This window comes from Phyllostomus discolor, chromosome 13, assembly GCF_004126475.2.
Source record: "Phyllostomus discolor isolate MPI-MPIP mPhyDis1 chromosome 13, mPhyDis1.pri.v3, whole genome shotgun sequence".
NCBI lineage: Eukaryota > Metazoa > Chordata > Mammalia > Chiroptera > Phyllostomidae > Phyllostomus > Phyllostomus discolor.
In genome coordinates, this window is record NC_040915.2 from 48,789,294 (window position 1) to 48,798,777 (window position 9,484).

The window sequence follows — 9,484 nt, forward strand, 5'->3', positions numbered from 1 at the left end:
AAATCCTATTACATACAACACTATTGATTGATCACAGTTGTGCCAACATATACTGGCTTGTAAAATCTATATCTGAAATCATTAATAACTAAATGGACTTATTACTTATATCAAATTCAACCCACTTAGAGCTCTGGCTTCCTCGAATAGCTTGTGTGTGTAGCATATTTGGTATCACTTATCACATCTGTGTTGAAAATGGATTTTAACTTTCCCAGTGTCAATTAATCAAATGAGAATTAGGGATAGAAGATGTGTATCAAAATGCTCCATTTGTTTTGACCTATTTGCAACTTTAAATGATTATGAACACTAATAATATTCATCAGACAGAAGCAGAGTTGTGATTCAAATCTTAACAGTACAATGTCTTACTAAGGAGTCTGACAGCATGAGTTCTCTGCCAGTTACAGGATAATCGGAATTTTAATGATGGTTTCCACACAGCATTGTAGCAGTTGAGACATGACCCAAGTTAGCATTTCAATGGATCACAGAACTCCATGTAAAGCCACTAAATTTTAAATGGAAGGAAACCATAAAAGTAAATTTCTAGATAAATTGAACAAGGCCTTCAAAAGACAAGTGCTACAGAAAACAGCCAGGCCACAGTGTTACTTTAATAGCTACACAGCGAAAAAGAAAACTTGCATAATGGCTGTTATGACTTTAGAGAACAAAATTTGTCCCCATTTGCTACTGCTTTTAAAGATTTTAAAATAGTGATTATTTATTTACCCTATAAAGCTATGAATATACTCTTAATTTTGATATATAATAAGCATCAATAAATACAGACTTAGAAGAAGAACCATCAAATTTAAGAGCTTCATAAGTTGCTAAAACAATTATTTTTCTTTGCCCCCGTGTATTTTCCAGATTTTCTTTGAGGAGCATGCATTTCCTTGGCAAGCATACATCACATTTGAAATAGATTTTTTTTTTAAAAAGCTAAACAACCACATGCTTTAAAAAGCAACATGCTCAGAAATTACAAGAAAGATCACTGCTAGGACAGGAATCACAGGATAAAATTAAATTTACAGAAAGAAAACCAGATATGTGATTCAGTTGGAACAGTTATACTTAAATCCATCAATACTACAAAATAAACATTTTATAAACTTCGTTTAAGATAACTACTTTCACCAGTATGACTCAACTATTGATTTCAACAATGACACAAATGATCAATAAAAATTAAAAATATTTCCGCCCATGCTTCAACACAACCTGATTTGAAATATCACACATGCACGTGCACATGCGCACACACACAGCCCCAGATTGCTACTATAAGTCTGAGAGGGCAGGTCCCCAAATTGCCTTTTACACTAACGCTCAAACAGTTGTCTGTTGTCTGTCACTGCTATTACAGTGAGTAATCCTTGCAGCTGTAACTGTTTGAAATGCAGCTGTCTTGTTGGTATTCTCTCCCCAGCCCCACTCATCCAACATTTCTGTTCTTGCTACAATAATCTTAAAGAGCATTTTACAGAAGGCTTAGCCCTAACCGAGGGCATTCTACTGCGTGACCGAGAGAACATGGAAACACGATTCATTAGACACGCCTGGAGTGATAACAATGGTGTTGCTTCTTGCTGCCTTTCATTTCGTACATCAGTCTGAGACTAATGCATTCTCGTTACACAACAAGTGCATTTATAGACAGGAAAAAGCTGTAATCACCTTTGATTAAGAGACAGCATATTTTTCCTATATGAGCCGCCAGTCATACTGACACAATAATTATTTTTTTGACTGCAGGTTAGAATGGCAAATGTAGCAAAAATTACAAAAAGAGAGAAAAAAAGAGAGAGAGAGGGAGGGAAGGAGAGGGAGAGAACAAGAGAGAGAGAGAACTACCATGAAGACTCTGTACACAAAGGTTTCTCTAGATCAGACTCAGTGCCAAATCCTTGAGACCTAACGGGGCACTTCAGCCTGTATTTAAGCTAGACAATCTACGGCAAATAGAGTAGACCCTTATTGAACAATCCCATTCTATATATCCAATTCTTTGGAGGTAAAAATTACAGAATGCTTTTGTCACTTTAACTGTTAATTTTTAATTTTTCTCTCCACTTCTTTTGCCATAGAACTACAGAATTCAACAGTAGTATTAATTTTTTTCTTTTTCCGTTTTCTTACTTTACAAAATAATTTGTCCCCCTTTATATAAAATGCTAGGCCAAAACAGAACACCTGCTTTCGATTTTAAATAAAACAGTAATAAAAATGCAATTCTGATTAAAAACAGGAATGTAGAATAATTATTTTGTATCAGTCTATCATTTAACCCAACTTCCCAAATCACTGGGCCTGGCATAGGTTACAATCTGTAAATATCAAAGCCCTCACTTACACTGAAAAAAACAGAAGTCACAAACCACATCATATTGACAACATGCAGAGTCAATTTTCTTAGGAGATTTTGAAAAGTGAACCACTTCTTCACACACCCGTACAGCTTGCAGTCTCCTGTGGGTTCATGTATACTCACTCGTGTGTGATACTGGGTGGTTGTTTATGGTGAGTTTAGTAATTGACAGAAAAATAAATATGTATTAGCCAGTAACTGAAAGATTACAGTTAAAACAATGGAAAGTATTTTCTCAAGGTTAGCAGACACTGTATAAACATTTTTAAAAACTATTAGTCCCTTTTTAAAGTTTTCTATAACATTACTGTATCTTACACTAAGAACGTGTTACAAACTAGCAAAACATTTGCACATGTGAAATTCTGTTAAAAGAGTAAAGGACCAAGTAAAAGCAAATAGTAGAAAAAGTTAAGCCTGGCTCACAAAACTATGAAACGTAAAATAGCATTTTAAAAAATGGTTACGTAGCACAAACAAGTTTTGGTAAACAGAAAAATGCTTGGGCAATTTCCAGCTGTTGGATATTAGAGTTTCCTGACCTGTGCTAACACACCAGGTTAGAAACCAGGAAACCTGCAGCCTATCTTTCATGTGTCTATAAGTGAACCAGTGAGCTAAAATTTGCATTTAATTAAACTGTTTTGAAGAGAAGTCAGATGTGTGCCACACTGTATTAGAATTACACGTTTAAATTTTTTATCATTTGGGATAAAGCAGGAAGTCTTATTACAGAGGATAATATCTATACAATTTCTACTCTAAAAGTGTCCAGGTCTCCCTCTCTATTTTTTTTTTTGGTCTTTTTTTATTCAGTATATTTTATTAACTATGTTATTACAGTGGTCCCACTCCCCCCCACCCACCCAGTACACACACCTTCCTTCCAGCAATTCCCCCACTTAGTTCATGTCCATGGGTCATGCATATAAGTTCTTTGGCTTCTCTACTTCCTATACTATTTTTAACATCCCCCTGTCTATTTTGTTCCTACCAATTATGCTTTTTAAACCCTGCACCTTTTCCCACATTGTCCCCGTCCCCACCACTGATAACCCTCCAAATGATCTCTATAGTATGATTCTGTACCTGTTCTGGTTGTTTGCTTTGTTTGTTTTTTAGACTCAACTGCTGATAGTTGTGAATATGTTGCCTTTTTAATGTTCACAGTTTTGATTTCCTTCTTTTTGTTAAATAAGTCCCTTTAACATTTCATGTAATAAGGGCTTGGTGATGATAAACTCCTTTAGCTATACTATCTGGGAAGCACTTTAACTGCCCTTCCATTCTAAATGATAGCTTTGCCATCATTTAGAGTGATAGGTAGAGTGATCCTGGTTGTAGGTCCTTACTTTTCATCACTTTTACTTCTTTCCAGTCCTTTCAGCCTGCCAAGTTACTTTTGAGAAATCAGCTGATAGTCTATGGGTACTCCTTTGTATGCCTAACTCTCTGCTTTTAAGATTCTCTTCATCTTTTACCTATGGCGTTTTAATTATGAAATGTCTTGGTGTGGTCCTCTTTGGGTCCAACCTGTTTGGGACTCCCTGTGCTTCCTGGATGGGTATGTCTATTTCCTTTGCCAAATTAGGGAGGTTTTCTTTTGTTATTTTTTTAGTTAAGTTTTTAATGTCTTGCTCTTCCTCTTCTCCTTCTAGCATCTCTATGGTTCAGATGTTGGCACATTTGGAGATGTCCCTTTATACTATCCTCATTCTTTTGAATTCTTGTTTCTTCTTTCTGTTCTGGTTAATGTTTATTCTTCCCTATGTTTCAAATCATTGATTTGAATCCCAGCTTCCTTCCCTTCACTGTTAGTTCCCTGCAGATTTTTCTTTATTTCACTTAGTGTAACCTTCGTTTCTTCCATTATGTTGTTGCTATTCTCAAGGAGTTCTCTGAGCACCCTGATCATGAATGTTTTGAACTCTGCATCTTATGGGTTGGCTTATCTCTGTTTCATTTAGTTATTTTTTCTAGGTTTTCTTCTGTTATTTCATTTGAGCCATATTTCTTTGTCTCCTCAATTTGGCAGCCTCCCTGTGTTTGTCTCTGTGTATTAGGTAGAGCTGCTTTGACTCCCTGTAAAAGGCACCTATAAATTTTGTGGGGCGGACCCTTAGGTAATCACCAAGGCAACCCACCTCAGTGCTTCCTGGCTCTGTGTGAGGGCTTGGGGGAGGGCTCACCGAAGGGCCTAACCTGCTGTCTGGCTTCTGGGGGTTTGCCCAGCACTCACCCATTTCCAGTCACTATACCCACTCCCTGTATGCAACAGGCACCCTTTCAGCGGCTGTCCTGGTGATGAACCCCAGAGTAGGTAGGTTTGTGTATATTTTAACACTGTGTGGGTCCTTTAAGAGAAGTTTTCTGAAAATCCAGCAGTTTCTTCCACCACCCCTACCCCACTAGATTTTATAGCCAGAAGTTATGGGGACTGATCTTCCTGGCACTGGAACCCTGGGCTATGTAGTCTGACCTAGGGCTGGAATCACTTACTCTTCAAGGTACCCCTCCCGATTTTTATCTACCACCTGCAAATGTGGGACTGCCTGGGACCATTCAGCCACTGTGCCACCTCTCCACTCCACACCGCATCTTCTTGCCTCTTTCTCCGATCTTCATGACTCCACCCCTCCTACCCATTTGGATAAATGTGGCTTCTTTAAATCTTTGGTTGTCAGACTTCCACACAGTGCAATTTTCTGTCAGTTCCGGGTGTTATCTGTTTTGAGATTTAGTTGTGATTCCTTTCTGTGGTTGCGTAAGGAGGTGAAGTGGGTCTACCTACACTTCCATCTTATTTTTTTTGTTGTTTTTTTTGTACTGTATAAAAAGCATGACTCCCCCAAAACTAATTAAAAATTACTTCTATACACTTTCCCTGCCATCTCTGTTTGGAAATACAAAACCATCAAAAATATCAAACATGTCATCAGATAAAAACTTTACTTTAAAATTTTAATATAAATGAATTCTTAGTAATCAGAACATTTTACTTTAATAAATGATTACTTAGTTCACACATGAGTTTCTATTATATTAATCTGGTAGAAGAATCACAAATTTATTATTCTTCACTTTTAAAACCCAGAATATATAATTCTCCCTTCAAGTCTCCAAAATGAACTTGGTTTTTAATTCAAAACAACCTATTGGAAAGTAATAAATGGTTTTCAAAACTTTAAATTGAAACATCTCCAGGAAAAATTTGTCTTTACCCAAAACTTTTAACAAGCTAAGCAGTTTCCAACTCATAAGCAAAAAAAATTAATAAATGACCTAAATATTCCAACACTGCCAACATTTTTACTTCATATAGGTGTTTCAAACATTACTAGACATTACTAGAGTCTTTTGCATTAACACAATTCAATTTTAAAAACTCTAGGTACTTGGGAAATGAAAATCAGTTATTTACACAGTGGTATGAATTAGTTCAATCCTACTGTCTTTCTAAACTTGGCCAGAATGGCATTTTCATTGGAGGATGCAGCGATCCAGCACTTCTGGACAGCGCACAATCTGGGATAGGGAAGGGCCACGTAGGTTCGATAACAAAGAGAGCAGAGGCTTCTCCCAGAGGTCGGGGGAGTACTACCCGCCCTGTGGAAGAGCCCCAGCAAGTCTGGCCCTTTCTCTCTCCATATGTTAACTAGTATTGCTGCAGTTTTCTCCACCATATGTTTATCCATTATAAAAAATGGGGTTTTACAAGAGAGTTCATTTGAAAACATACATAAATCAAAGAGCTTGCAAAAGGAATAGAACTTGCAAACCACTAGAAAAGGAAAAGGCGTAAATGAGACCAGAAACACTGCCCTAGTTCTGCTGCTTCTTTAGTAGCTCTCTCTACTTTCTTCAAGACTCTTCCCAGCTCTTAAATTGCATGATTCTAATGAGGTGCACTAGAATATGGGAAGCTTTCCAAGTTAGATAGTGAAGATTTCAAAAATTTACATAGTCAAGTCCTAGCCAATCCATTCATGCGCATCACAAAACCCAGAATGCAAACCAATACTCAAGTACTGCATGGTAAATCAGCTTTTTACAGGCTGGCCTTAGATTTTATCCACCAGTTACAATAGGTTTTTCATGAAGGAAAAAAATAGATATTTTCCAAATAATTAATTTATAAACGGCCTTTTAGAACACAATGGTATTAATATCAACTTGCTTTGTCAACAGGTATTGCCCCATGTTGACTCTTCTTTCCACAGTTTAATAACTAGCTATTATAAAGTATAACAATTAAAAGTTACTTTAACTAGCACTGACCACTTAAAGGGAAAGGAGAGCATTTTATTAATGAAGGAGTACTTAGGAAGCTTCTATGGTGCCTGTTTATTTCTTGGGGGCTATACACTAGATGGCTATGGAACAGTTATTTATTATTTTGTATGCAATTCTCCATACTTATAGCTCACAATTTTTAAGCTTGTTTTCAACTTTACTTCAAAAACAAAAAATACACATGAAATAATACAAGGTTAAAAGTTCAACTGTATATATACTCTAAACACAACTTTTAAGATTTGTGTTCAAATCTGAATTATAATGAAATAAACAGAATTTATGAATGCTACAATTTTTACCAAGCTTTTTGTACTACATTTTAAATATAAGTACCTGTATACAGTCCTTAAAATAACAATGAATATCTAACTAGAATATGTATATATTCAAAGGGGAACTTACCCCAAATATGACTTAACAATTCAAATATTCATCAGATAATAAAGAAAATAGCCTAAAAAATAAATGCAGCTCTGGCTGGTATGGCTCAGTGGACTGAGTACTGGTCTGCAAATCAAAAGGTCACTGGTTCTATTCCCAGTCAGGGCACATGCTTGGGTTTCAGGGCAGGTCCCCAGTTGGGGGCATGTGAGAGGCAACTGATTGATGTATCTCTCACACATTGATGTTTCTCTCACTCTCTTTCTCCCTCCCCCCTCTCTAAAAATAAATAAATAAATAAAATCTTTTAAAAAAAGAAAAGAAATGCAGTAAACATGAAACAGATGTTGTTTGGACAGAAGATATACTAACACTCTGTAAAGTACAGATATTGTTGTTAAGTTTATTTTACAACCCTACTTTATCAAGAAGCAAAAACTTTTTAACTGCTCTCACTGCTTTCACGCAAGTCCATTCTCCATGCGAGAGCCATCACTCTACAGCATTCTTCTGCTCCCAATAGCTTCAACAGGTTCTTTATAGATTCACATGACATTAGTAACTTCAGCTCCTCACCTTGGCCTACAAGGTCCCATCTGACCTCATGTCAAGCTATCGCTTCCATTTCCCACTGGTTTACCAGTTCCAGTGGTACCAGACTTGTTTCCATTTCTCCAACAAAGTGAGCTCAAGGGTTTTGCCCTTGTCTCTCCTTGTCTGGCTGGCTTATTCCCAGGTCTCAACTCAAAAACCACCTCCTCCCAGAGGCTTTCCCCAACTAAAGTAGCCCATTCCCAGTCACTCATTTTCTTATCAATTGCTTTGTAGCAAATAACCATATAAATTATTCATTTATTCACACACAGAGAAGAATGTCACCTCCAGATACACAAGGAAGTTGTCAGTACTTGTGTACTTACTATACTGCACAGAATCTTCCACAAACAAAAAGATTCAAAGTGGAGCAAAAGGCAACCTACCACCCAAAGACATGTTAACATTAAACTTTTCAGACAAGAGATTTATATATGACATGGCAGCATGGTATAGTATGTGTCTAAGAATTCTGACACTATGTATAACACCAAAATAGACACTTCCATAAAAGATGTAGTTTTTTTCCTACTGATTTTCCTAAGGAAAGTTGTACACACACATTCAGAGTTATGATTTTATATTGTTTCCATGGAAACCAAACAGGGTCATAATTAAAACACAAAAACATTTCTATAGAAACAAGCATAAATGAAAGATGTAATGAAAATAAAATGTTATCTGAACCTATGATAATTAGTAAGATTAGAATGACTAACGAGAAAACTTCTTGAGGGGAAAATCAAGAAAATTATATTAAAAGGCTTTATAATAATGACAATGAACTATCACAAATGAAAGCAGTTACTGTCATGAAGTAAGCCTATGAGTTTTATGTGTTAAAGTCAGACAATTCTAAATTATAGAACTTTGATACCAATAAACATTTAAAAATAGAATTAACTTTATCTTACCTAGACTGATTCTAGTTATCACTCTATAGGCTGTTGTTATTGTTGTTACTATTATTATTATTGATGAGGCCTTTTCATTGCTTGTAATTCACAATGTCCTCTAATTTCGAATGGCTTTCAATTCTATGCATCAAGTTGAATAACAAAGTTAAATAATTATGAAGTAACATTAAGTTGTTATATTCACATTTGACATGGATATACTACTGTATACATGCAAATAAAAAGATACAATAAATGTGTTATTTGTTCCATCTATTAGGTATAGTTACCCAAAGGTCCTATGTAGTTATCTGAAGCCACATCTACAAATGGGCCCAGGGAAACCTTTCATTTGAGGCGGGGGGGGGGGGGGGGGGGGTTGAGGGAGGCAGAGGAAACCGTGAACAAAAAAAACTGTAGAAAAATACTATAGAATCATTTCTGTGTAGGTTTTATCAGCTTTCTATGATTTTCTTCCTGGGAAATTAGCTTCACTATCATTATTCTCAATTATCTCTGGCCTATTCATGGATACCCACTTTTTGTGATTCTTTCTCAAAAAATTTTAAAAATAAATTTTTAATCAAATGTAACTTAATATATGGGAATCAGCAATAATTCTTGATTTGAGAGGCAATATTTAAAAGATGTAAATTTATGTATTTGAGGACAACCGATATATTACATATACTCTGTATTAGATTACTAAAAATCCCATTTTCATCAGCAATGCTTAAAAATGAAGGTAAAAACAGAAGAAAAACAAACAATGGCTTTTTTTAGACTGACTAAGCAACTATTCACTACTCATACTCATTTTGTATCCTTCAGTCTGGAAAAAGTGAGGCCCCTTCTAACTTTCAATTAGTCATATACTGTCCTGTTTAATTATTTCTCTAACCATTTCACCCTTTTGAAGGTGAACTTTTAAGAAAGA

The 9,484-nt window shown here is 35.8% G+C and overlaps 1 protein-coding gene across 2 annotated transcripts in view; it reads right to left on the bottom strand.

The window, feature by feature from the left end:
- Positions 1–9,484, bottom strand: part of MED13L (mediator complex subunit 13L) — a 261,135-nt gene that overhangs the window by 131,953 nt on the left and 119,698 nt on the right. The gene's annotated exons all lie outside the window — the stretch shown is intronic.